The 25,871-nt window shown below is 43.5% G+C and overlaps 1 protein-coding gene across 1 annotated transcript in view; it reads right to left on the bottom strand.

The window, feature by feature from the left end:
• Window positions 1-25,871, bottom strand: part of HIVEP3 (HIVEP zinc finger 3) — a 151,486-nt gene that overhangs the window by 77,506 nt on the left and 48,109 nt on the right. The window contains exon 2 of the mRNA XM_089482931.1: window positions 958-1,039. The gene's annotated coding sequence lies outside the window, so the exon portion shown is untranslated. The remainder of the gene's footprint in view (window positions 1-957; window positions 1,040-25,871) is intronic.

Genomic DNA, 25,871 nt, shown 5'->3' with positions numbered 1-25,871 from the left:
CAGAAAGAGTCCGATGAGGAGGCTGAGAAAGGGACCCAGGGAACTGCCTACAGCTTTCCCTGTTGCAGAGTAACCCCAGCCAGCTCTCCCTGCTAGCTCATCCTGTGGAAGTGCAGCCTAAGCAGGAAAAGGGCAAGACTCACTTGCTTATGAGGAAGAGGACATAGCTGGAGTCTTATGTCCTCAATCAAGGAGGAAGGACAAAAGAATCCAACAAAAGAGAACTAAGGCCCTCTTCAGACTGGCCATTTAGGCCAGACCGGGGGCTGAGTTGGGGCGTCGCATCCAGATGACGCATGCCCTGACTCCACCCCTAGGGCCCCATGACACCGTGCACCGCTCCATATGGCACACAGCATCATGATGCTCCTCCAGCACTGTGTACATATGATGCAGCGCTGAAAGAGTGCCGCCAAGCTGCAGCTTTTCGCGGCTCCTTTTTGCACCTTGGAAAGGACAGATCAGGGCTGTGGTGTGCAAGTGCCACAGCCCCGATCTGGCACAAAAAGGGACGGCTGCAGGCCGCCTTAAGACACTCACCAAGGCTCCGGGCCAAGCAGCAAGCTAGCTCTGATTAGAACCAGATGGGGTCAGGCTATTAAAGAACTGAGTTTGCCTAAGGCAGTCACTAGAAGCAACTTGTCCGTTTCCTGGCCAGCATTCCTGTCCCTGATACTTGTTTTCAGACTCCTGCATTTCCTACTTCAGACTTCCTGGCTTTTTCAACCCTTGGGCGATGTTAACCCTGATTCCTCCTGTTTCCCTTGACTTGGGGTGCTTGATCAACTCTTTTCTCTTAATGGACTCCCACAGGCAAGGACACTTTCTAGCTGCTTGTAACTAACTGCCTGTGCCTGCATTATCAGTTATCTTCCAGCCAGCCACTGTAGCTGTTTGGTGAATCAGGACACACGCTCAGACACACACAGACATCTGCTCCACTTTGGGAATACTTACAACAAAGCTGATTTTCTGTGGCTGTAATGGTGTTCTTTTCAAATGTTCTTTTTAAATGTGTTTGTACAGGGCTTACTTCAACCTGCATAGAAACAAAAACATAATGCATATAAGAGAAATGTGTTTCAAAAAAACCAAAATTTTCATCCATACATAAGACTTAGATGTTCAAATTAAAAATGTTGCCAAATAAGAGAAGCCAGAATAAAGGCTCGGTAATTCTGTGAAGAGAGGCTCTATCCCACATGGTGGCTTAATTGTCCCAATAATGCCAGTGTTAACGAACACGTACATGAAATATTGAGGGATGGACACTCAAATCACTATTAATGTAAGATGACTGGCAGCTCACCTAGGTTCTAAGGTGGTGGTGCCATCCTCTTTGCCAAATGCAGCAAAAGCATCTAGGGCCAGCCTTGTGATCTACCATGGAAATTCCTATTCCTCTTTGCTCAAGCCAAAGTTTCAGGTCTAAAGAAACTCTCACTGCAAGACTCAGACAGTCAGTTGAATAAGAACAGACTTTCATTGCAGCAGTCATTAGAGACAGAAGTTGTTAAAACTATAGCCCGGTACAGACTGTTGCAAAGTGTCGGCGTGGGGCCGATTTTAGGGCTCGGGAGACCAGAGCATCTGCATGCTCCTGAACCCTACCGCACCCTAATTGCTTGCCCCCATGATGCCGTACATGCAGTGCATGGCACACGTCATCAGTACACATGAGGGCGCCAATGGTGCCGCACACGCACCATAAGAAGAACCCACTCCTGGCTCCTGGGAGTCCTTTTTAGGGCTCCCGGAGGCTATGCCATTTGCTTGCCGCGGCCTCCGTCGAGGGCAAAAAGGGGCGGCTTCTCGCCATCCCTTTCTTCTTGTCTGTGCCCCCCCCCAAGTTTTGGTTAGAATTGGAGATATCCGGCACATCGAAGCATAATAAAGGCATTTATTATGCTCCTGAGAGTAAGGGCTGTTCGACAGTGGAACACACTTCTTCCTCGGAGAGTGGTGGAGTCTCCCTCCTTGGAAGAATTTAAACAGAGGCTGGATGGTCATCTGTCGGGGATGCTTTGATTGAGACTTCCTGCATGGCAGAATGGGGTTGGACTGGAAGGCCCTTGTGGTCTCTTCCAATTCTATGATTCTATGAAAATTAATAACTCCTCCTATCAGGTTGGTGTGCTTTCATACCTCATTCCCAAAATAACCACAAGCTGTTCCCCACTAGCCCCCCTTTCTTCCCATCCCCAACTATTATGTTTCTAATGACCAACCTGTTGAAAAGTGGTGCCTGGAGAGGGAAAACCCTCCTATGCATTCTTTAGACTGGTCTCATCCTTCTAGGCTATACTAAGAAATTTAACCCCTACAACACCCACTAGCCTTTACTACATATAACAGCATATAAACCCCACCTATATATATACATCCTACAGGCAATTTAAATCATACTACAAACATATAAACCCACATGGCAGAATCCTTGGATTCTGAGACAGAGTTTCCTTCTTCCTGTGGGAAAAGGCTCTAGATCATTAAAACTGCATAACTTGAAAAAAATCATCAATTTGTTGGAAGCCAGAGGGATGTGTTCTCTGAGACTTAAGTTTGGTGTGAGCACTGTCCAGAAGCCCAAGTAAAACAAGTGTCAGGCTTAAGAGATGAAGTCTTTGCTCTTCTGTATTTTGACATGCCTACATCCTTGTTGTGCCTTGTACCATCTTCAAGGATTTAAATAGAATCAAGCTTTTTTCCCTTTTAAGTTCCATGCCATCGAGGATTTAAGGGAACCTCCAAAGGGGCATCTGGACCACCATTCCCCATTACAAGCCCTTTTTTGGATATGTACATGTAATAAATTGGACTCTGGTGCCTAACAGCCAGGAAAATTTCAGTAATTAGGCATTCATAAAAGGACAACTCAGACGATCCTATCACTCCAGTCTACAATATGAACCCTATGAACCATGCATGTCCCTGAGAAAGAGTTTCCTCCCACCCTTCTACATTGGGATGCACAATAACTGCACTTCAGTCTAATTTTTCTCCTTGCTCTCTCTTTGTTAACTTCCCTAATCTTTCTAAAAGTCATCTGTGTTGTCTCACTTTTGCTTTCATTTTGGCCTTCTTCTCCAGTCATGCTAGATTTCCTGCGTCTATATGACACCCATCATCATTCCATTCCCTTATTTCATATCAGTTTCCCCTTCCCTACCTTCATATGTCCTTTTAATGTTGTCCAGTTTCATCGTGTTTGGTCCTCCCACCCACTGCCTCCTACTTTCTCTACAGAATCAACTTTTAAAAATTTGGCCCCATGTCACACTCTCTCAGCCTCAGGAGAAGGCAATGGCAAAACTCCTCTGAACAAATATTGCCAAGAAAATCCCTTGATATAAGGTCATCTTAACATCACCATAAGTCAGAAAAGACTTGAATGCACACAACCACAACTGTTATTTACATAACTTGACACACAGAAACACATATACACATACTAAGTATGCAAATCTGGCTTGTTGCCTCTCTGCTCTTTTCCTTATCTGAGTATAGCAATAGCAAGTACATTTCTAGACCACTTACCCAATGTACTAAGCAGTTTACAAAGTATAAGCTATTTGCCCCCAATAAGCTGGGTACTCATATTAGTAACCTCAGAAGGATGCCAGGCTGAGTATTATAATTATCACCTTAATGTGCTAGGTCAAATTATCACCTTAATGTGCTAGGTGATAATATGTGCCTCTGTACACTCTAGGCATACAAGTGAATAGGCAAACAAACATGGCAACCAATTCTACCTAACAAACAACCCCCAAAGTTCATGTTGCTGCATGACTTCCTCTGTTACATGTTTCCGCCAGCCAGCTCTACCTTTCCCAGGATCATCCATTTCATGCTCATCAAAAGTCAGTGGGCATGCCACATCCACTGAACACACAAAATTCTCCTTTTTGTTCTTTTAACAAACTGCCAAGTTAGCTCATGTCCCTTCAGTGAACAGAACACCTGTTTTGGATACATGGTCATTGTTATGTCAATTCCTATTTTATTCCTATTAGTCAATTCCTATTCTGGAGGTTTTTTGGCCTGATTTATTCAAAGGTTTGCCATGTCCTTCCTCTCCAGTCTGTAAGAGTGTGACTTAAGCAAGTTCATCCAGAGTTTTTTGTGGGTTTTTGGGGCTATGTGGCCATGTTCTAGCAGAGTTTCTTCCTGACGTTTCTCTGAAGATGCCAGCCACAGATGCTGGCGAAATGTCAGGAAGAAACTCTACTAGAACATGGCCCCATCGCCCGAAAAACCCACAAAAAACTATGGATGCCGGCCATGAAAGCCTTCAACCTCACATTCATCCAGAGAGTTTCCATGTAAGAATGAGGATTCAAACCTCGACAACCAGATCCTAGTCCAACAGTCAAATCACTCTACCACACTGGCTCTCTTTGAAGTGGAGAACAAAATTCACTGTTAGCATATGATCATCCTACAATCTCCTTTGCTCCCATCTCACTCTTGTGGTTTAATCCAGATGTTAGAACCTCTTCAGCCAGCAACTACCCTTTCTCTGTGCTAAAATTTCTATCTCTTCAATGTGAGGCTGATCTCACCTGCAATTTGGTTACTGCCAAGCAGTCCAAGGAGCAATTAAACAGCTCCACTAATTAGCCTCAGTTCAGGGTTAAAGGCTTAATTTCAATAGTCCATTAGTCAGAGCACAGTTAAATAGCTGTTCAGACTTGAAAGCCCTGGGCCTGTATGACTAATCTGAATGTTTATGCCACCTATGAGCCCATGGTGGCCAAAACCAGAAGTATTTCCTGCCAGGCACAGCAAATACTTCCCCAGCAAGATTTACTGTCTACCTTTAAATACACTAAAGGAGTTAAACAGCCCAAAAGGCTTCTCGGTTCCTAATGAGGACGACTCACAGGAAGGATGGCAAAGATGTAACTCTATAAAATATTAAAGATAATAGGTCTCTGAGCCACTATCCAACAGAACTAATAGACTGCAAATCCCCCCCCCCTCCATTCCAAAAGTTACTAATGGCTCTCCTGGTCTATGAGCAGTTGTCAACTCTAAGTATTACAGGTATCACATTTTATTCACTACAACTACACATTAAATTTTATTTATTTTTTTATTGTGACAAGATATATTCCCTGTCTCCTCTAACCCTTCCTCCACAGAGCAAGCCAAGTGACTCAACCGGAAAACTCTCCTGTTGGAATCAAAGTAGACCAACTAGAACAATGTATCTACTAAGCATACTTTTCTGGATGAATGTTTAGCTCCTTGAAGTTCAAAACTGAAAAGTGGTTCATAGAATCATAGAATCGTAGAGTTGAAAGAGACCACAAGGGCCATCCTGTCCAACCCCAGTCTGCCATGCAGGAAATCTAAATCAAAGCATTCCCGATAGATGTCCATCCAGCCTCTGTTTAAAGACCTCCAAGGAAGGAGACTCCACTGCTCTCCAAGGAAGGAGTGTGTTCCTCTGTTGAACAGCCCTTACTATCAGGAAGATCCTCCTAATGTTGAGCTAGAATCTCTTTTCCTGGAGCTTGCATCCATTGCTCAATTGTGTCCTAGTCTCTGGAGCAGCAAAAAAACAAGCTTGCTCCCTCTTCAGTATGACATCCCTTCAAGTATTTAAACAGGGCTATCATATCACCCCTTAACCTTCTCTTCTCCAGGCTAACCATCCCCAGCTCATGTAAGGAATGTTGTCTGATCAACACATCAAACCTAAAAGGAGCCTACAGAGAAAGTGTGTTCCATTTAGCCAGTGGAATTCTAGCAGGAGACATGCTGATGGTATTTTGCAAGATGAAATGTTCTGGAAGTACCACAGCTCAGTGGTAGCAGACAAGCCTTGCAAGCAGAGAGTCAGACATCTGATCGTAGGCATCCCTGGGCAGAGCTAGGGGGGAAGTCCTGGGCATTTTTAAATATTATTTTTTATTAAATTTCAACACAAATAATTTAATTTACAATCAAAATAATATACAAAGATAAAGAAACTGGAGTTTTCTTTATCTTTGTATATAACAAAGGGGGAGAAGAAGGATGAATTTAGAAAATAAAGGAGGGAAAGATATACACAGGTGGACTTCCAGGTATGAAAATGGCTGATAACTCTTTCATGGGTCTCCATAAGAGAGAGGGCAACAGCAGCACTTCACTGGTCTGGAGACGAGTTCTGATTAGTGACTTATTTTCCCAGATAAAGGGAGAGCAAGGAGATCACCCACTAGTGTCTGAAAACATCGCTGTAGTCATCAAATCATTGATCTGCGCCAACGAGAGGCGCCCGCAGCGCTTGTTCTCCTGTTTCAACACACTGTTAAAACCCTCTCCTCCCTCCGTCTCTCCATTATTTTCTCCCTCCGACTTCGCCAATTACTTGGTGGCGCAGTGGTTAAATTCCTGTACTGCAGCCATTCACTCAAAACCACAAGGTTGCGAGTTCAAGACCAGCAAAAGGGCCCAAGCTCGACTCAGGCTTGCATCCTTCCGAGGTCGCTAAAATGAGTACCCAGACTGTTGGGGGCAAATTAGCTTACTTGCTAATTAGCTTACTTGCTGTTCACCGCTATGATCTTTGGAATAGCGGTATATAAATAAAACAAATTATTAAGATCACTACCATTCGTTCTGAGTTAACTCCTCATGATTTGGCTCCCACCATTAATCTCCTCGCCCCTCCTACTAATAAACTCTCTGTGTTACCTCCTGTTTCTTTGGAAGAACTCTCTTCGCTGCTGAACTCATCAAAACCCACCACCTGCTCTCTTGACCCACTTCTTTCTCGTCTCCTAATCTCTATAGCCCACTCTTTGTTACCCTGCCTCCTCTATATCTTTAATCTCTCTCTTTCTTCGGGTTCCTTCCCCTCAGTCTTCAAACATGCCTTAGTTTCCCCTATCCTGAAAAAACCCTCTCTTGACCCCTCTTCCTTGGCTAGCTATCGTCCAATCTCTCTTCTTCCTTTTCTCTCTAAGGTGTTGGAACGAGTTGTCTATTCACGCTGTCTTGAGTTTCTTGAAACCAACTCCATTCTGGATCCCTTCCAGTCTGGTTTTCGCCCACGACACTCCACAGAGACGGCCCTCACTAAGATCTCGAATAATCTTTTGCGGGCCAAGGTGAATGGCCTTTATTCGATCCTTGTCCTACCCGATCTGTCTGCGGCCTTCGACATCGTGGACCACTGTCTCCTAACAGATGTACTCTCTGACATTGGTTTTTCGGGCCTTGTTCTCGATTGGTTCACATCTTACTTGTCAGATCGATCTTTTTCGGTGGTCTCGGGTGGTCAGACCTCGTCCTCTGTCCCCTTATCTGCTGGAGTTCCTCAGGGCTCTGTTTTGGGTCCCCTTCTGTTCTCTTTATACACACTCTCCCTTGGCAAACTTATCAGTTCTTTTGCTTTCTCCTACCATCTTTACGCCGATGATACCCAACTGTACCTTTCCACCCCTAATCTTTCGCCAGAGCTAGAGCAGCAAGTGTCATCCTGTTTAACAGCTGTCTCCCACTGGATGCACCATCGGCGTCTGAAGCTCAATATGTCCCAGACAGAGCTTCTTGTTTTCCCTCCTAAACCCACCCTTCACTACTCCTTTTCTATTTCTGTCAATAACATCTCTATCCAGCTGGTCCAGGAAGCCCGCAGTCTCGGTTTCATCTTTGACTCCTCTTTGTCATTTATCCCTCAGATCCAGACTACAGCCAAAGTTTGCAGATTTTTTCTCTATAATATCGCCAAAATCCGTCCATATCTCTCAGCTTCTACCGCAAAGACACTGGTCCATGCCCTAGTGGTCTCACGACTAGACTACTGTAACCTCCTCTTGGCAGGGCTTCCCCTCTGTCATCTCCACCCATTAATTTCTGTTCAGCATTCAGCTGCACGCATTATTTCACTCGCTCGCCGTTATGATCATGTCTCCCCTCTGTTGTCCTCCCTTCACTGGCTCCCTTTTCCTTTCCGCATCAGATACAAACTTTTGCTACTCATCTTTAAAGCCCTGCATGGGCTGGCCCCTCTTTATTTAACCGATCTTCTCTCTCCCTACATCCCTACTCACACTCTCCGCTCTGGTAGCCAAAGTCTCCTCTCTCAACCCAGGATCTTCTCTGCCCCGTCCCGGGTCCGTCCCTTCTCTCTTGCTGCCCCTCATTCCTGGAACCTTCTTCCTCTGCATGCACGGCTCATCACTTCCCTAACCAGCTTTAAGGCTGAGCTGAAAACCATATTGTTTAGGGAAGCGTTCTCAGGGAATTTGTGATTGTCATCTGGCTGTCTGACAATATTTGATGTGATGTGATTTGTTTTATATTTGATGTTTTTAATTTGTTTTTTCTTTTCTATATGGTAATTTTATCTATTCCTCTTTTATTGTTATCTTAGAATGTACGCCTTGGGCAGGCTTTTATATACTTTTTAATTTTAACGACTTTGTACAGCGCTGTGTATAATTACAGCGCTTTAGAAATAAAGTTTAATAATAATAATAATAATAATAATAATAATAATGGGGACTATGCAGTCAACCACAACATACATGTCCCCTTTTCACCCTTCCCCCATGTCCTCCTGTTAGACTGGCCAGTTTGTTAATATTGTTAAATCCACTGTATTGTTGGCGACACCCCGTGTTGGTCATAATTTTGCTTCACAGTGTGTGCAATGACTGATGGTGCAGCTGACCACTCATGCACATGTGCAATCAATTTGCAGGCAGGTGACAAAAAAACTTATGGTTAGCAATGGCACTGGCATTTTGCCGGTCCTTTCACCCATCTCTGTACAGTGTGCAGTCCACACGCCTGTGTGATAGTTTGCACCTTCCAGCTTGAACCAGAGCAAACCAGGGGTTATTTTGCTCCGATGTTCAGCCCAGAGTGTGGCTTCATCTTGGATGTCTCCGCGTTGGCCACATGCGTTGTTTAAAGAGGTAGGTTTCAAAATGGGGTGAACCTGCATCTTATAGCTCATGTGGACAACCCTTTAGTTTCACTTTTCAATAGTTTGTCAATGAAGACTGCACTTTGAATATTTATGATCCAAATTGTTTGTACTCTGTCCCTATTCAGAGTGAGCCATCCAGAGTCCAATAATATTGCAAATCTTTGTCTGGAGAAGCTTCTGCCTTGCTGATCTTAATGAATCTTTGTGATTTTACTGTTTTGCAGTGGGAATTTGTATCTTTATACATTCCTTTGTATATTTATACATTCAAAGATAAAAATAAATCCTGCAAAACTAGAAGCAGCATGTAAATCATGCTACTAACAGTTGGCCATCTTGACTAGAGTCCAGTCCTGGACATTTTAACACCATCATTCTGGCTAAAATATCCTGAAGGCACCAAATGCTGTCAGATCCTGGAAGCTAAGCATGGCCAGCTGCTTAGTTGTACTTGGATGGAAGACGGACATTGTTGTAGGCTGTATGAAGGAACTGGCAAAACTACCTCTGAGAATTGTCTAAGAAAACCTAATGAAATTAATGGGGTTGTCGTACGTTGACAGGTGACTTCAAGGCACATACAGAAACACACAGCTGAAAAGTTGGGACAGTACTTTCTCATCGTTTCTTACATCCCTGAAGGCTACAATAGGTGAAATAAGGATACCAAAATGAATGACTCAGCAAGCGAACAGATGGGTTTCACAATATGAGTCAGCCAGGACATACTTCATCTTTAGGAAAAGCATGGGAAAATGTGCCTGTGAAGTTAAAAGCCTATGAAGAGCAATAGCATTAATACTAACGTTTTTCTTGTTGTTGTGTGCCTTCAAGTCATTTCCAGCTTATGGCAACCTTAGGGTGAACCTATCATGGGGTCTTCTTGGCAAGATTTGTTCAGAGGTTTGTCATTGCCGTCCTCTAAGGCTGAGAAAGTGTTGACTTACCCAAGGTCACCCAGTGGGTTTCATGGCCAAGCAGGAATCAAACCCTGGTCTCCAGAGGGGTAGTCCAACACTCAACCCACATTGCCATGCTGGCTCGCTTACTAACACTTAAAGGCAGACTGGCTGGCAATATCTAACTGTTATTAAACAGTATTAATTTGTAGTGCTTATTCCTACCATTACAGCATTCACAACCATCTTGAAGACAATTTGTGTAGATCCATACCCTGTTAACATTTTTCAGATGCGTCGTCAGAGTTCTATGAAATAGGTATGGCCAGGCAACAAGGGGCTACATTTTATTAAGGAGGAAGAACAGAAAAAAGAAAAACTATTATTTTACGTAGACAAATCCTGGAATTTGTGTATTGAATTAAAAAAAAAAAGGGGGGGGGGGCAAGCCAATCAATATACTGTGTATACCCACATGTGTGCATATAGCCTGATTACAATAAACATAATATTGGCAGGAGGTTGGACTGGATGGCCCTTGTGGTCTCTTCCAACTCTACGATTCTATGATATAATACATTCTAAAATCAAAATTACTTTATTAGACCTGCTCAAAATTACAGATTTCTCTTACATCCACTGTAAGAACTCTATTACAGATCAGGTCAAATTACAGCTTCCCCATAATACAGTGCTTACGTTGTCACCTTGAGCCCATCAATCACAGCTTGTCAGCCTAACCTACTTCACAGGCTTGTTCTCAGAATAAAATTGGGCTAAAGCGGTAGGAAAAAATAATGTGCAACACCTTTAACTCTAAATAACTCCAGGAAATAAACAGAATATAATTGGTTGAGCAAAATATATTTGGAAAATGCATACATGCCATAAAGAAATATTCCAATAACCTTTCCAAATGTCTCAGGCTACAATCCTGTAAACATATATACCTAGGTGCGAATTCCACTGAACTCATTGGGACTTACTTTTGTACAATTTTAATTGTTGTTTTAATGCGTTTTATATATGTTGTTAGCCACCTTGGGCCCCACTTTGGGAGAAAGGTGGGATAAAAATCAAATCAAATCAATATATCCACAGCATTCCTTCGTCTATCAAGCTTGACTTGTTGTTGAGAAACCCATGTTGACTTTTTGTGATTACGGCATTCTTTTCTAAACGTTTGCAGACTCTCTGTTTCATGATCTGCTCTGGAAGCTTTCCTGGTATTGATGCCAGGCTAAGTGGGTGATAATTGTTGGCATCCTCTTTTTCTACCCTTTTTGAAGATGGGGACAACGTTTGCCCTCCTCCAATCTGCCGGGACTTCTCCTGTTTTCCAGCAGTTCTCAAAGATTATTATTGCCAATGGCTCCAATATTACATTTGCCAGTTCTTTTAATAACCTTTAATAACCTTGAATGTTACTCTATTGTTACTAGCCTCCAGACTGTAGACAAAAAAGATATAGAGGCCTGTTACAGACTGCCAAAATAAAGCTGCTTCGGGTCTCTTTGGAGGTATGCTATTTAAATGATGCATGGGTCCTAAGAGTCCGGAGGTCGCGCCAAAGCCACACTCCATTCCTAAGCACTGGAGGGCAGCTTTGGTGCAGCTTCCGGATTCTTAGGACCCATGCATCATTTAAACAGGATACCTCCAAAGAGACCTGAAGCAACTTTATTTTGGCAGTCTCTAACAGGCCAGAGTCAGCCCTCCATATCCACAGATTCTTTATCCACGGATTCAAGCATCCACTGCTTGAAAATATTAAGATAGATAGATAGATAGATAGATAGATAGATAGATAGATAGCACAAAACAAACCTTCATTTTGTCATTTTATATAAGCGACACCATTTTTCTACCTACTGGATTTGAAAGGACTTGAACATCCATGGAATTTGGTATCCATGGGGAATCCTGGAACCAAACCCCAGTTGATACAAATCTTAATTAGTCAATCAGTTGTATAGAAGCCATATTAATATAGTATACAAGTGAGCACACAATTCCATGCATATCAGTAATACATGTTGAAGAGGAAACAAAAAAAAATAAGTTCCATAACTTATATATATTGTATAAGGCTTGACTGAAATTCACACATGTAAAAGGGATATACAGCTAATTAAAGTGTAAGGCTAGTTGCTCAACGTAAAGAAAACAAAAATAATGAGTTTGGAGGATCGATACAGATTCATTCTGGACAATGAGGAAATAGAAATAGTTACCTATACCTAAGATCAAACATTGATCAGAATGGGCACTGTAGTCAAGAAATAATAATAATAATAATAATTATTATTATTATTTGTATCCCGCCTCTTCCTGTATTAGACCGAGGCGGGTAACAACAAACAAAGTAACAATAAAAATACTACACAGCAAATCACAAGTAAAAACATAGCAAAACATATCAAATTCTAATTCCCTATCTCCCTCCCACCCTGGAATAGCATTAAAACAACAATTCCCAGTAAAATGCTCCCAATAACATAGTCAATAGAATCAATTACGATCAAGAAGAATAGGAATAGCAAGGGCAGCAATGAAAGAACTGGACAGGAACCTAAAGAGCAAAGATATAGAACTGAGCACTAAAGTTAGAATAATCCAAACCATTGTATTCCCCATTATCATGTACAGATGCGAGAGCTGGACAGCAAGGAAGACAGATGGGAGGGAAATCAATGCATTTGAAATGTAGTACTGGAAAAGAGTGTTGAGGATAGCCAAAAAATTAAACAAATGGCTCTTTGAGCAGATAACCAGGACAAGCCAAAGAGACAAACAGCTTTTGACTGTGGACAGCCAAAAAGACCAACCAAAAAAAAAAAAGGAAGCGGGGTTCCTTGAGCAGATAAAGCCTGAAATTTCCTTGGAAGTCAAGATGATGAAATTGAGGCTGTTATCCTCTGGCCACATCACGAGAAGGTACAATTCATTGGAAAAGGCAATAATGCTAGGAAAGGTGGCAGAAGGAGAGGAAGACCCACTCCTGATGGATAGACTCAATTATAGAAGTCATCGGCATGGAGTTTTAGGAACTACGCAGAGTACTGTAGGACAAGGGATACTGGAGTTGTCTCATCCACAAGGCCACCATGAGCTGGCAACAAGAAGCAATTACATAACAATGAAACATAGTAAAGACATACTGACGCATATGGCTTGACTGAAGCTTTACAGGTGACCAGTCAAAGAACCCTATTTTTAAATCCAATCTTCCTCAGAATACTAACTAATGGTCTTTTTCAGAGAAATGTCTTAAGTAGTCTATATGACAAACAATTCAAATAACTCTGACATCTATCTGTCTATCGTCAGTATCACAGGACTTTTATCACATGGGAGGCAAGTTTTCTCATCCCGTCATTAAATTGCTATTAAATCATGTTAATAGTGTGATCAGGAGGAAGATTGCCACACCCCTGGCATGCTTATCCCGTTCTTGTCCCATCTGTAAACAGTGATGAGGCATCATTTGGTATTAACATAGTTAATACCAAATGTCAGCAACAGCAAAAGCAATAGCAGCTTCATTTATATACCGCCTAAGAACTACTAAGTTGTTTACAATGTGTAAGTTAACTTCCCCCAACAAGCTGGGTAATGACCTCCATTACTGTTTACAGGCAGGACAAGAACTCGACAAGCATGCAGGGATGTGATAATCTCCCCTCCAGTCGTGCTATTAACATGATTTAATTGCAATTTAATGATGGGAGGAGGATACTTGTCTCCTCTGTGTGATAATCTTCACAGAAATAATGATTTTGTAAATTACCTACATGTCCTACTACTACTACTAAGAGGGGGAAAGGAGGAATGTATGGGGGGGACATCGTGGCTAGAGAGGCACCCATTTCTCCAGGAGGGCATGAAGGCTGCATTAGATCTGGCTGGCTTGGCCCTTGCAGGAGGCAACCCTCTGATCCAGTCATCTAACTGGGTGTGCGCAAGATGCAGGGGTGGGAGCTCCATGGTTGTGCTGTGCCAATGTGTCACTGGAGGCACCAATGTGTCGCACAGGGAGTCCATCAATCGTGTGATTTCATAGATGATGATGATGATGATGATGATGATGATGATGATGATGATGGGCATCCAAAAGGCTGGCAGCTGGGTGGGAGTAGGAGGGGTTTGGCTGCTGCTAGCAGAGCATCAGTGTGCTTGTGCACATGCGTTTGTGGCAGAACAGAAAAAAATAATAATGGTGCAATGCAGCTTATAGACACAATTGCTCCATTATGGGGTGTGTGTCCTCGCAGCGGGAGACTGTGTGTGTGTGCAAACTGTGCCTCAGTTGTCATCCCGTTGTGGGATCACGTTTTTTTCTGTGAATAGAAAGCCTGGGGGTGAGCTGGCTTTTCCCTTCCATCTGTTTTCAGCCTTAATCACATAAAATAATTATTTTTGAATTTTGAAAATGCACTGGAGGTCATTTAATCCACTCAGTCCCTGCTCAAAGAGGAAACTTGAAAATATAAACTAATGTTTGGTATAAAGCTTTGAGTAAAGCATTCTCTCCAATATACTAGTCTGCTAGGTGAGTTTAAAACTGAAAATTTAAAATTCTATAACATCATTTACACCCAAATGATGATAAACCCACATAAAATAGCTCTCTATTAAATGCTTTGACTTCTTGCATTCAGTTTGTTATTATCCTAGTTCTTAGAACAGATTTAAATGTGCCTTAAAATGCTCATAAACCTATATAAGAAGAGGTCTGTCGGATTTGACCAAATGCCTACCAAATTCAGCAATTTGTTCCTTCACTGGGAAACTAGATGCCTGGCATGATCATCAGAAAGCACAAACATACAGTAATACACATTCTCACTTGGATACACCAGAAACAGGTATTCAGAGCCCCTCGGTCTCCTATATTGGATGTAGCACCAAAAAAAAAATCATATCTAGAAACCTTATCTTCTGTTAATTTTTGTCCTCTTTAAAGCAGTCCAAGTTGGCAGTTTTAATAACATTTCACAACATGTTGAAATAGCAAATTCCATACATGCATCTCTTTCTTGACTGTACCACTTCAAAATATAGGCTTGGAACAGCATGTTTGAATCTTCCCTATATCTATTTCCCTCCCCAAAAATATATCTATATACACCCAGAAAATTAGTACAGTGGGAAGAAACTAAGCTAAAATAAAACCTCTCTGATATATATGTTATTATTCTTATATTATTCTTGTTTGGATAGGTTTATAGAGGATTTTTTGCAGCTGAGCAGAACATAGGCCAAACTTCACTCTGTCACAAAGCCTTCTTCTGTGCAACAAGTTATTTCCCTCCAAGAGCTAGAAACTCAACTCAAATGGTATGATCCTGGTAGGACTGCAGAATGTGATTTATCTACCCATTCAAACATGTTTTCATTCTGATACTCCAAGGTACTACTCTTTCAAAACGTATAAGACAACAGAAGGACCTCTCAATTGAAAGGAATGATGAATTTTAGTGTTGTGGCCACTTAATGGAACTAACCTGCCGATTTTTCTTGCTCCTCATCCAAATCAAAAGCAGCTCTGTTTCATAAGCAGATAAAGCGTATCTGTAAAAATGCCTTTTAATGTTCTTGTTAGATGCTGACATAAATCAATAGTGATAAATCATTAGAAACAGTATATCTAAAAGCTATCCCATAAGTTTAGCTTGCTTCCTCTTTCCTGTACCAAGCTTTCCAGAAGAGCATTTTCAAAAAGGACAAAGCAAAAAACAAGCAAAGGTCCCTCAGCATGACAGCATTCTTGATCATTTATTTGCTTACTATGGATTTTTATCTCTGATTACAAACTTCGGGTCAGAGACCACTTATTTTAAGAGGAGAGAAAGAGACAGTTTTTTAAAAAAACATTTTTGTCCTCTCACTCTAATAATGTTAAAACTCAGGGTCACTCAATTAAACTCATTGGAAGAAAACTTGGGCTTTATCCGAGAAAGCTGGGAGTGAATATGTGCCCTCCGGGGCTTCAGCCAGACTGGGAAGGAATTATTTGGATCCTCTCCGCTGCGCCCTTTTTGGAGATGAGGGCAACATTTGCTCTCCTCCATTTTGGTGAGATCTCCTCTTCTCCAGGAATTCTGAAGGATTATTGCCAGTGGTTCTGCCATTACGTCTGTCAACTCCTTTAATACTTTAGTGAAGTTCATCTAGCCCTGAGGATGTGAAATAATTTAGAGTAGCCAGGTATTCCTGTGCTACCTCTTTACCTATTCTGTGCTGCATTTTCCCTACCGCATCATTTCCTGCATTTCCCCCAGGTTGAGCACTATTCTCCTTTTCAGAGAAGACCAAAAAAAGAAAAGGTTGAGTAATTCTGCCTTTTCTCTGTCTGGTAGCATTTTGCCTCCTCTCCACGCAGCAGCCCTACCGTTTCCTTGTTCTTCCATTTGCTACGGACATAACCAAAAAAGAGCCCTTCATGTTGTTTTTAACCTCTCTTAGCAAGCTTGAGCACATCATGCACTTTGGCTTTTCTGACTTTGGCCCTGTACAGACCAACACTTTGTACCAGCCTTTGGGTGGAGTCAGGGCACGGCGTCCTGACGCTGGATGATGCTGGATGCCTAACTCTGCCCCAGGGCATCATGATGCTGTGTACCATTCCAGACAGCACACGGCATCATGGCACAACTCTGGCGCTTCATCCAAATGATGCAGCACCAAAGGGACACCATACAGCCATGCTGCCGTGGCTAAAGCACCCTTTGGAGGGCACAAAAATGAGCTGCAGTGTGAGATTGCCATGGCTCTGATCAAGCCAGGAAAGTGAGGGCTGCAGGCTGCTCCTTTGGAGTGGTCTGTATAGCCCCTTTCTCCCTACACAAGCTGGCTGTTCTTCCCTTTGAATACCTCTTTGGTGATTCCCCCCCTCCCTTTTCCATTTCTTGTACGTATTTCCCTTTTAAATCTCAGTTAGTTGAAAGTTTTTTAGACATTTAACCTGGTTTATTTGAACACCTCTCATTTTTCCTCTACATTGGAACTGTTTGGAATTATGCTTTTAATAATTCACTGTTAAGAAACTCCCCTGAAACTCTCTTCTCCTTCAGACCATGAGATCACACCCAGTATTTCCCTAAATTTACTGCAGTTTACTGCACTATATTTCAGAGGCACAGTTGAAAGTCAGGAACAAAATGGAATGCCTCGCAGGAGTGGGTTCTCTTACAATAACTTGTTTTTCTTGCCAGCTTTGGCCAGTAAGACCAGCTAGACAATGTTAAAATATTGTACTGGGCATCATGTACAATCAGTTACCCTATGAATGGGGAGATTTATACTGTGTTTTTCCGAGACGTGAACAAATCAGAACCGCCAGTAACCACAACCATACAACAATGCAAATGAACCTACAACAACTGGCCACCATTTCTGCAATTGTGCCACTGTACTTCCCAATACTAAGGTCAATGTGCATCTCCCTCTATGTATAGTACAAGGCAGCATATGCTGTGGCTAGCCCACCACTGCCCTGGTGACCTCCAGATGTGCTTGTCTACAATAATTGTTGTGCCTTATCATACTCATGGAAGGCTGTTAAATACACCAACTGCGTCCCTACCTGGCTCAGGGGGACCTTGAAACAATAGTACATGTAGGGTTGCCATAATGGAGGACCTCCAAACCGGGACAAATGTAGGACCAGGTTTGAAAATGTAGGACTTTTTTTTTTTAATTTCCTGGCTAGGAAATTAAAAAAAAAGTCCTACATTTTCAAACCCTGTCCTCCTCCTCCCGGCTTCGGAGGACGCCTAGGCTCTCTCCCAAGCCGGGAGGAGGAACAGGGGCCGCTTGGAATCGCGCCGCGGTTCCAGTGGCCTCTTCCTCCTCCTGGCTTCGGAGGACGCCTAGGCCGGCTCCCAGGCCGGGAAGGGCGCGGGGGGCACTTGGAATTGCGGCGATTGCCGCGGTTCGAAGCAGCCTCCTCCTCCTCCTGGTCTGGGAGGGAGCCTAGGCCTGCTCCCAGGCCAGGAAGGGGCGCGGGGAAGCTTGGCATCGCGGCGATCGCCGCGGTGCCAGGCTTCCTCCTCCTCCTCCCGGCCTGGGAGGGAGCCTAGGCCTGCTCCCAGGCCAGGAAGGGGCGCGGGGAAGCTTGGCATCGCGGCGATCGCCGCGGTGCCAGGCTTCCTCCTCCTCCTCCCGGCCTGGGAGGGAGCCTAGGCCTGCTCCCAGGCCAGGAAGGGGCGCGGGGAAGCTTGGCATTGCGGCGATCGCCGCGGTGCCAGGCTTCCTCCTCCTCCTCCCGGCCTGGGAGGGAGCCTAGGCCGGCTCCCAGGCCGGGAAGGGCGGGGGGAAGCTTGGCATCGTGGCGATCGCCGCGGTGCCAAGCAGCCTCGTCCTCCTCCCGGCCTGGGAGGAAGCCTAGGCCGGCTCCCAGGCCAGGAAGGAGGCGGGGGCCGCCCCTCATCGTGGCGATTGCCGCGAGGGGAAGCGTCCTCCTCCTCCTCCCGGTCTGGGAGGAAGCCTCGGCCGGCTCCCAGGCCGGGAAAGAGGCAGGGGCCGCTCCTCATCGTGGCGATCGCCGCGGTGGGAAGCGGCCTCCTCCTCCTCCCTGGCCTCGCGGAGGCCTTGGAGGACCCCGCGGCCGGAGCTCCGACCGCGGAGCCGCCTCCAAGGCCTCGCTGGGGCCCAGGAGGGAGCGTCTCCGCGGCTGGAGCTCCAACCGCGGAGAGCCCTCCCAGGCCTCAGCAAGGCCTTGGAGCCGCCGGGGGGGCTGAGGTGGCCGTGGTGGGCGGGGCCGTCCCGGTTTGGGCGCCAAACCGGACCGGGACCGGGTTGGCACCGCCCAAACCGGGATTGTCCCGCCCCCCGGCGGGATATGGCAACCCTAAGTACATGCAATCTCTCGTTTAGATTTCTGTAATGCGCTCTACATGGGGCTACCTTCGTACCAAGTTCGGAAGCTCAATTGATTCAGAATGCTGCAGCCAGACTGATCACCAAGACACTGAGATCAGAGCACATTACACCGGTGTTGAAATCTCTACATTGGCTACCGATTAGCTTCTGGGCGCAATATAAAGTGTTGGTTATTACCTATAAAGCCCTACATGGCCTGGGCCTGAGTTACTTAAAGGAATGCCTATCCCTGCGTAATCCGCCCCGCACTCTTAGAACATCTGGCACAAAAATATTAGAACACCTCAAAACCAGGTTGAAAACTACCTCTTGTAGAACATTTTCTGTGATGGCCCCTAGACTTTGGAACAATTTATCCCCAATTGGGATGGAGAGAGGGTCTTTCATCTGCTTCTGGAGCAAGATATGCTGTAATATATATCAAAATCAAGATATCCTATAAATGCAGCATTCCCCTGAACTACCCTGTTTCTAACTATCATTAATAACAATAACAAAAGAAGATAAGATTAGTCTGGCATAACTTTTTTTTTTCTTTGAGAAACCCATTCTGGCTCTTGGTAATTGCAACATTCTTTTCTAAGTGATCATAGAGTGAATGCTAACTTATCTGTTTTAGAACTTTCCCATTGTATTAAGCTGAGGATCTGGGGATCCTCTTCCCAGTACCTTTTGAAGATGAGGACATCCCCCCCCCACCCCCATCTGCAGGAACCTTGCTTGTTCTCAAAGGATTGCCAAATTTATACCTACAAGCATCCTTAGATGAGTCCCTTGGGATTTGAATTCCTCAAAGTATTTAAATGTTCTTGTGTCACTTGTCTACCTATCTTGCACTGCAGCCCCCTCACTGCAGAGTTTATTCCTTTTTTACCAGGCTGAATTGTGATTTCCTTTTAGGAGGAGACAAAGGCACAGCCCTATTCAAGAAGAACGAAATGGTGGAATAGACTGTACAATTCAAACTGCAGTTAGTAAAACTGAAATTTTTGAGTGCTACCACCAACACCAACACTAACACCATCCCCCCCCTCTCTCTCACTCACTCACACACACATACTCACACAAACCACCAGAAAATAGAAAACAACTCCAGCAGAAAAAGACTAAATCTTTCTTCCTTCTGAATTTTTTACATGAACATTCAGTTGCTGAGGAAGGGAAGAAGGTGAAATAACACAATGGACAACCAATTGGCAGGAAAAGGCCACATCTGTATTATATACAGCAAACAGAAGAACAGAGAGGGTTGGCCCAAAAGCATAAGGTCTGGATCTGACATACACCAACCCATGTTGGTCGATGAACTGAAATGCCTGGTCACAGCATTTTCGCTCCATGGCACCAGCAGACGCTGAATCGATGCTGCAGCTGCCCCTGCATTGGCAACATCGCAAACCCTTACACCCCGGGTCTGCGTGGGACTCCCAACCCAGTGCTCCACAGCACAGGAATCCACACCCATCAGATCCAAGATTTATGCTACCATCCCCAAAACAACTGTGACAGTGCAAGCAACTCCATAAAACAGGAAGGAGGGTAGGGAGCCGAATAAAAATGGCACCGGGTGTCAACACCGCGCAGCCCTAAATAGGCTGGCCGGCCAATGGGCAGCCAGGAGGCTGGGGTGGGACCAATGACAGGGCTGCAGCCACCACAGCCACCAATCCCAGGCCACTCCCTCGCTCCCAGGGGAACCTGGGAGTTAGAGTCCGTGGCCCCGGAAGTGCCCCGGCTCAGAAACATGGTGCTTCTGCTCACAGGGAACCTGGGAGTCGTAGTCCACTGACCACGTGGACTGGAAGCGCTGCCAGGCTACCGGCTGTGCTGTGGAGCCCAGAGGATCACATTGCAGTGCGGGCCACCTCCAACCACCAGATCACCAGGTAGGATCACCTTGGCTCCCCCCTCCCCCACACACAGCAACAGGACCAGCCCAGTGAGTCGGGTGGTCCCATTTTTTTTACCCCCAAAATTGTGGAACTATTCAAAACCAATCCCTGTAGACATAAATGCTGCAGGTCTTGCTATGTCAGGAGTGACCCATCAGGGCTGTCAGGAACTGAGCCAGGGAGGTGAGAGCCTAGGAACACACACAATCAAGAAGTTCACTATTGTTCAAGCAATGTCCAAACCCATACAGGAAGGGTTGTGTTTTTTTAATTGCTCTTCCTATCTAAGAGTACCCAAGGCAAGGCAAGGTCAATGGGGCTAGTCCATAGTCTGGGAAATACGTCACTACCAGAAAAAAAGATGCTCTAAACTGCAGTTCACATAAATCAAAGCACAATTCAGACACATAGAGGAAAAGTTCCTAGCAATAGCCCAGAGTGACTGGCATTATTATGGGTATGAACATTTCTACCTTTTCTGTGGCTGCCCCTGGACTGTGGCACTCCCTTCCCAGGGAGACCAAAATGCCCCCCTCCTTATTGGCCTCACACCAATAAAACCTTCAAACAATATCCATACAGGTTGTGTCACCTTTCAATAATACCAAACTCTCTAGATCTTTTCACAAATGTAAACAACCCTGATATACTGTATAATGCTGCTACTACTCCTTTCCTATTTGCCCTATTTCTTTTTAAAAGGTTATACCCTTCTATTGCTACATTCCAATTAAGAGACTCATCCCACCAAGTTTCATTGATGCCTATTATATCATATTTGGTTTGCTGTGCTAGGAGTTCGCATTCTTCTTGTTTATTTTCCATGCTCTGTGAATTAATCTAGACACATCTAAGACCATGAGGTATCCCTCCTTGCTGTCCATGTAAAGTCCCCCCCCCCCCCACTGTTGGGTCCTTGCGTTATTTGCCTTGTTCTCTCTATAACTGTTTGACTATTATCTCCCACTCTTGAGGATCTTGTGCTTTCCAGAATACTGTCTTTTTTCCCAACATATCTCAGTTTAAAACCCTCCTGATCAAATTTTTCAGACTGTTGGCAAATAAAAATTTTGCAGAAAGCAAAACAGATACACACAGAGAGAGAGAGAGAGAGAGAGAGAGAGAGAATAACCTCAAAGACATCACAAAGATCTATGCTCAGGTTTATTTAAGATATTTCTATATCACTTCCCAGCTTACAAAGACTCATGAGGCAATGATGATATCTCTAGTGGCAATGTTTATGGTGAGCATAATTGTTTCAAAGTGTACTGAGCATAAGACAATTTCTCCACCTCTCTACAAAAGTGGTGCGGGCTACAACTGTGACGTGTGTATAAGGTTTAAGCCTTTATTTCCCTACAGATCCATCACCACTATGCCAATGTAGAACATTTAGTGGACAGTGAACTATCATTCACTCTCTTCTGAGAGTCTATGTATTTATCATTGTCATCCACCTCGGTGCACTTTTTTCTAGGCAAGCATTGTTCATTTTCTCCAACATAGCCTCATCCTACATACTAGCAGCAAATCATTCTCCAAGCATTAGTCCTACTCCTTTTGTAGCCAAACAAGACCATCAGCATAGAAGAAAAACACAGAAGCTTGGTTTGCAGAAGTACAAAACACTTTTTAGGGGAAATAAAAGCCCTTAAGAAAGAGGGAAAACAGCCCAGCGAGGAATGAACGTTAGCCAACTATTAGGGCGGGTAGAAAATTTAGGTAAGATGAGGAAAAGCATACCTGGCTTGAATCTTAGACAGAGCATTTTAAACCATAGCATTATCTTTAAATTCCATCTGTAGAATATAACTACTGCTATACTCTCTGTGTGGATGCACCATCGAAGAACATTAAAACAGCAGCAGATTTAGAATACAGCCACTAGGATGCTGACCATATTATTAATACACTAGACTTACTCTGTGTCCTGTCATCGCAAGATTTGGGCACATGAGTTCCAAAATGAATGGAAAGACCTCTAAATGCCATGGGTTTGCTATACTGTGAAATAAGCATATTGCTATTTCATATGGTCATTTTAGTCCCAAATTTAATATCATTTAAACATGTTACTGGAGTCATTTTGCAAATGCAAATCAAAATAATTTTTCTGCTCCTTAGAAAGATGGCAGAAACTGAGGCTTAATACAAAGCTATTCTAAAGTTGCAAATCAACTTCAGAAGAGGAAGAACAGTTGAAAGGGGGCAACTTAACCTTTTCCTTTCTGCCATTTGTCCATTAAAAATCACCCCGAACACAACCAGTTGCTTTGACATCTGCAACAGGATAATACAATCATTTCCTGTATTATTATTATTATGTGTGTGTGAAAAAAAGTAGGAAATCAAATGGTTAAACATCACACTTTCAATTCTTCTATTATGAAAAAAGTGACAATGTTGTAGTTGAAACTGAATTGAACAAGGGAAGGAATAGTCCTGAAAATTTCTGCACTGGTCAGGTCTCTAGATGCATCCCGTTTTAGGAACACCATAAACAATCTGGAGCAGATTCAGAGCTGGGTAATAGGTATTACAGGAAGCATGGAAAACAAAATATGAGGTACAGTTGGAGGGGATGGGCAAATTCAGCTTAGTGAAGAGGGCTGACAATACTGACCACTTTAAATGTCTCACTTGTCACAGAGAGAAGGGTGAATTTTTGTTCTCTGCTGCCCCAGATGGCAAGACCAGGTCTAATGGTTTTAAGTTGCAGGAGGGTAGAATTCAATTGAACATTAAAATGGCATTCTTAGAATCATAGAATCATAAAGTTGGAAGAGACCGCAAGGGCCATCCAGTCCAGCCCCATTCTGCCATGCAGGAAATCCAAATCAAAGCATCCCTGACAGATGGCCATTCAGCCTCTGTTTAAAGACCTCCAAGAAGGGATACTCCACTACACTCTGAGGGAGTGTGTTCCACTCTCGAACAGCCCTTACTGACAGGAAATTCTTCCTAATGTTGAGGTTAAATAATTGAAACATTTACCTTGCGAACTGGTAAAGTTTCTCTCTCTCTTTCTCTGGACATCTTCAAAAAGAGGCTAAACAGCTACCTGACAGGGATGCTAGCTGTGTTGCCTGCATTGAGCAGGGGCTGGACTCAGTGATTTATGGGGGGCCCTCCAACTCTATGATTCTATGAATACTAACAACAAAAAACATCTAGCTACAACAGACCCAGCTCTCCACACACCATCCACCTCTTTCTCGTAAAATGTTGATCCCTCCCCCAAACACACCATATCCTTCATCTTTGCAGCATTGAACCAGAAGTCTGCCCAAATCATAGAAGACACTTCAATTACCAACTAAAACAAAAGCCTGAGTGAAAGGCAGAAGAACAGGAAACGTGGAGACAGTTTCCTAAGACTGTCTACCAACTAGCTTGGTCAGCAAAACAGATTCTCTGTCTCCAATAAATCAAGGAAGATGTGCTAAATATAAAGGCTATCAAGAGCTTCAGTTTTTATACATGTCCTTTTCTCCATGACTCCAAGGATCAAGAGGCCATTAATCTATATCTAGTCTCACACAGACCAAACTTTCCTTCCACAGAGCCTGCCAAAAAGCTCTTCAGCCACCAGCACTAGCTTTGAGTCCATTCTTTATCATTGCCCAGATCTGAGGTGTCCATCCAAAATACTGTGGTGGAATTAGGGTGGTGTGGGTTGTTTCAGGTCAAGGGCCATTCATATAGTTAGGCCAAACCTCTTTCCAGAATAGCAGCATTGCTTACATCTTCAGAACAGCCCCACACACTACTATGACCTGGGCATTCTCTGTATTATCTGAGGTCTTCCTACTCCTGAGCAGGAGTTTTAATGCTAAAACCATAAGCACAAACTCTTGGCGTATACATGCAACTGAACAATGACATACAACCTGAATCTCTACCTTACATATGAGCAATGTGTTGCCCTCTAGATGTTGTTGGGCTTTCAATTTCCATTAGCCTTAGCCAGCATACCTAATGGTGAGGAATCATGGGAACTACACTCCAAAAACTGCACTCTAAAAACTGCTCCTGACTACAAAACAATGAGAATTTTATTTAAATTGTGTGTGTGTGTGTGTGTGTGTGTCTTAGTTAAATTCACAAATTTCTTCATTTATGGGATGTGAAAAATTTGGCTGTTTATTTTAAAAATGGGAGAAATTGCCTCCAGACTGAATAAAAAGACCCAGAAAGTCCCTGAATTTGTTCTTATTCTTTCCAATTTTATGTTAGCGACCCATATGTGTTTTATTTATCCTAGAATATTTTCTGTCAGCTACTGGTAACATCACACACTTTTTATACCGGCTCTCCAGATTAGTTTAATTTTAACCCACTATAAAATCAGAAAGAACGGGAACAAAAACAGAGACTTTTCAATCAGTCTGGAATCATGCATCCTGAAAGTTTTGTCCATTCAGGGCTTTAAGTGTTTAATTTAATTTATTTTAGTAAATGTTTAAACTGCTGGTTTGAAACCAATATTAAAGAGAATGTAAAACTATCAAGAAACGATAAAGCACATAAAATTCAGAAAACAAAAATATATTGATCATCTATCTATCTATCTATCTACCTAATTGGCCATGAAAATCCACTGGGTGACCTTGGGCAAGATGTTAAGGGTGCCTTATGAGGACAGACACCTATTCTCCCATTCTTTCCTCCCTAAAACAGCAAATACTTAACAATTAAAGAAGAGATAATGTTTTTTGAGAGTGTACAAGAAACATGGCAAGGGAAGAGGAGAAGACAGCATCCAGTGAACAATGGCAGGCCTATCCTGTAACCAGTTCAAAGGGCTTCTGATTTCACATGATAGAAAAAAGAATGAGACAAGTGTGAGGCAGCCTGTTGTGCTCTGGATTTCTAGATTTCAACAGTGGGAAACTGATGTTCACAAGAAAAAAACCAGCCTGCTATGCTCTGGATTTCTAGTTTCCAGCAGTGGGAAACTGATGTTCACAAGAAATGACCAAATTTTCCTTCCACCATGCCTTCCAATTTGCACATCAACAAGCTAACATTTCTTCCAGGTAATCTGATTCCAGTTATAAATAGTTTTTAGGCTGAGAATAAGAAATTATTAGTCGGCCCTCGGTAATCATGGGGGATCCATTCTGGACCCACACACACACACACACATACACACACGGATATCAAAATCTGTGGGTGCTCAAGCCCGTGTTTTCCCCAATGGCAGCATGTGCACACAGCTATACCGCCATTAGAAACAGGCCCTGTTGTCCCACG

The sequence above is a fragment of the Sceloporus occidentalis genome, unplaced genomic scaffold (genome assembly GCF_023333645.1).
Source record: "Sceloporus occidentalis isolate IW3139 unplaced genomic scaffold, rSceOcc1.0.p SCAF_20, whole genome shotgun sequence".
NCBI classification, from domain to species: Eukaryota; Metazoa; Chordata; class Lepidosauria; order Squamata; family Phrynosomatidae; genus Sceloporus; species Sceloporus occidentalis.
The sequence above is the reverse complement of the archived record's forward strand: the minus strand, read 5'-3'. Positions and strand labels throughout refer to the sequence as shown.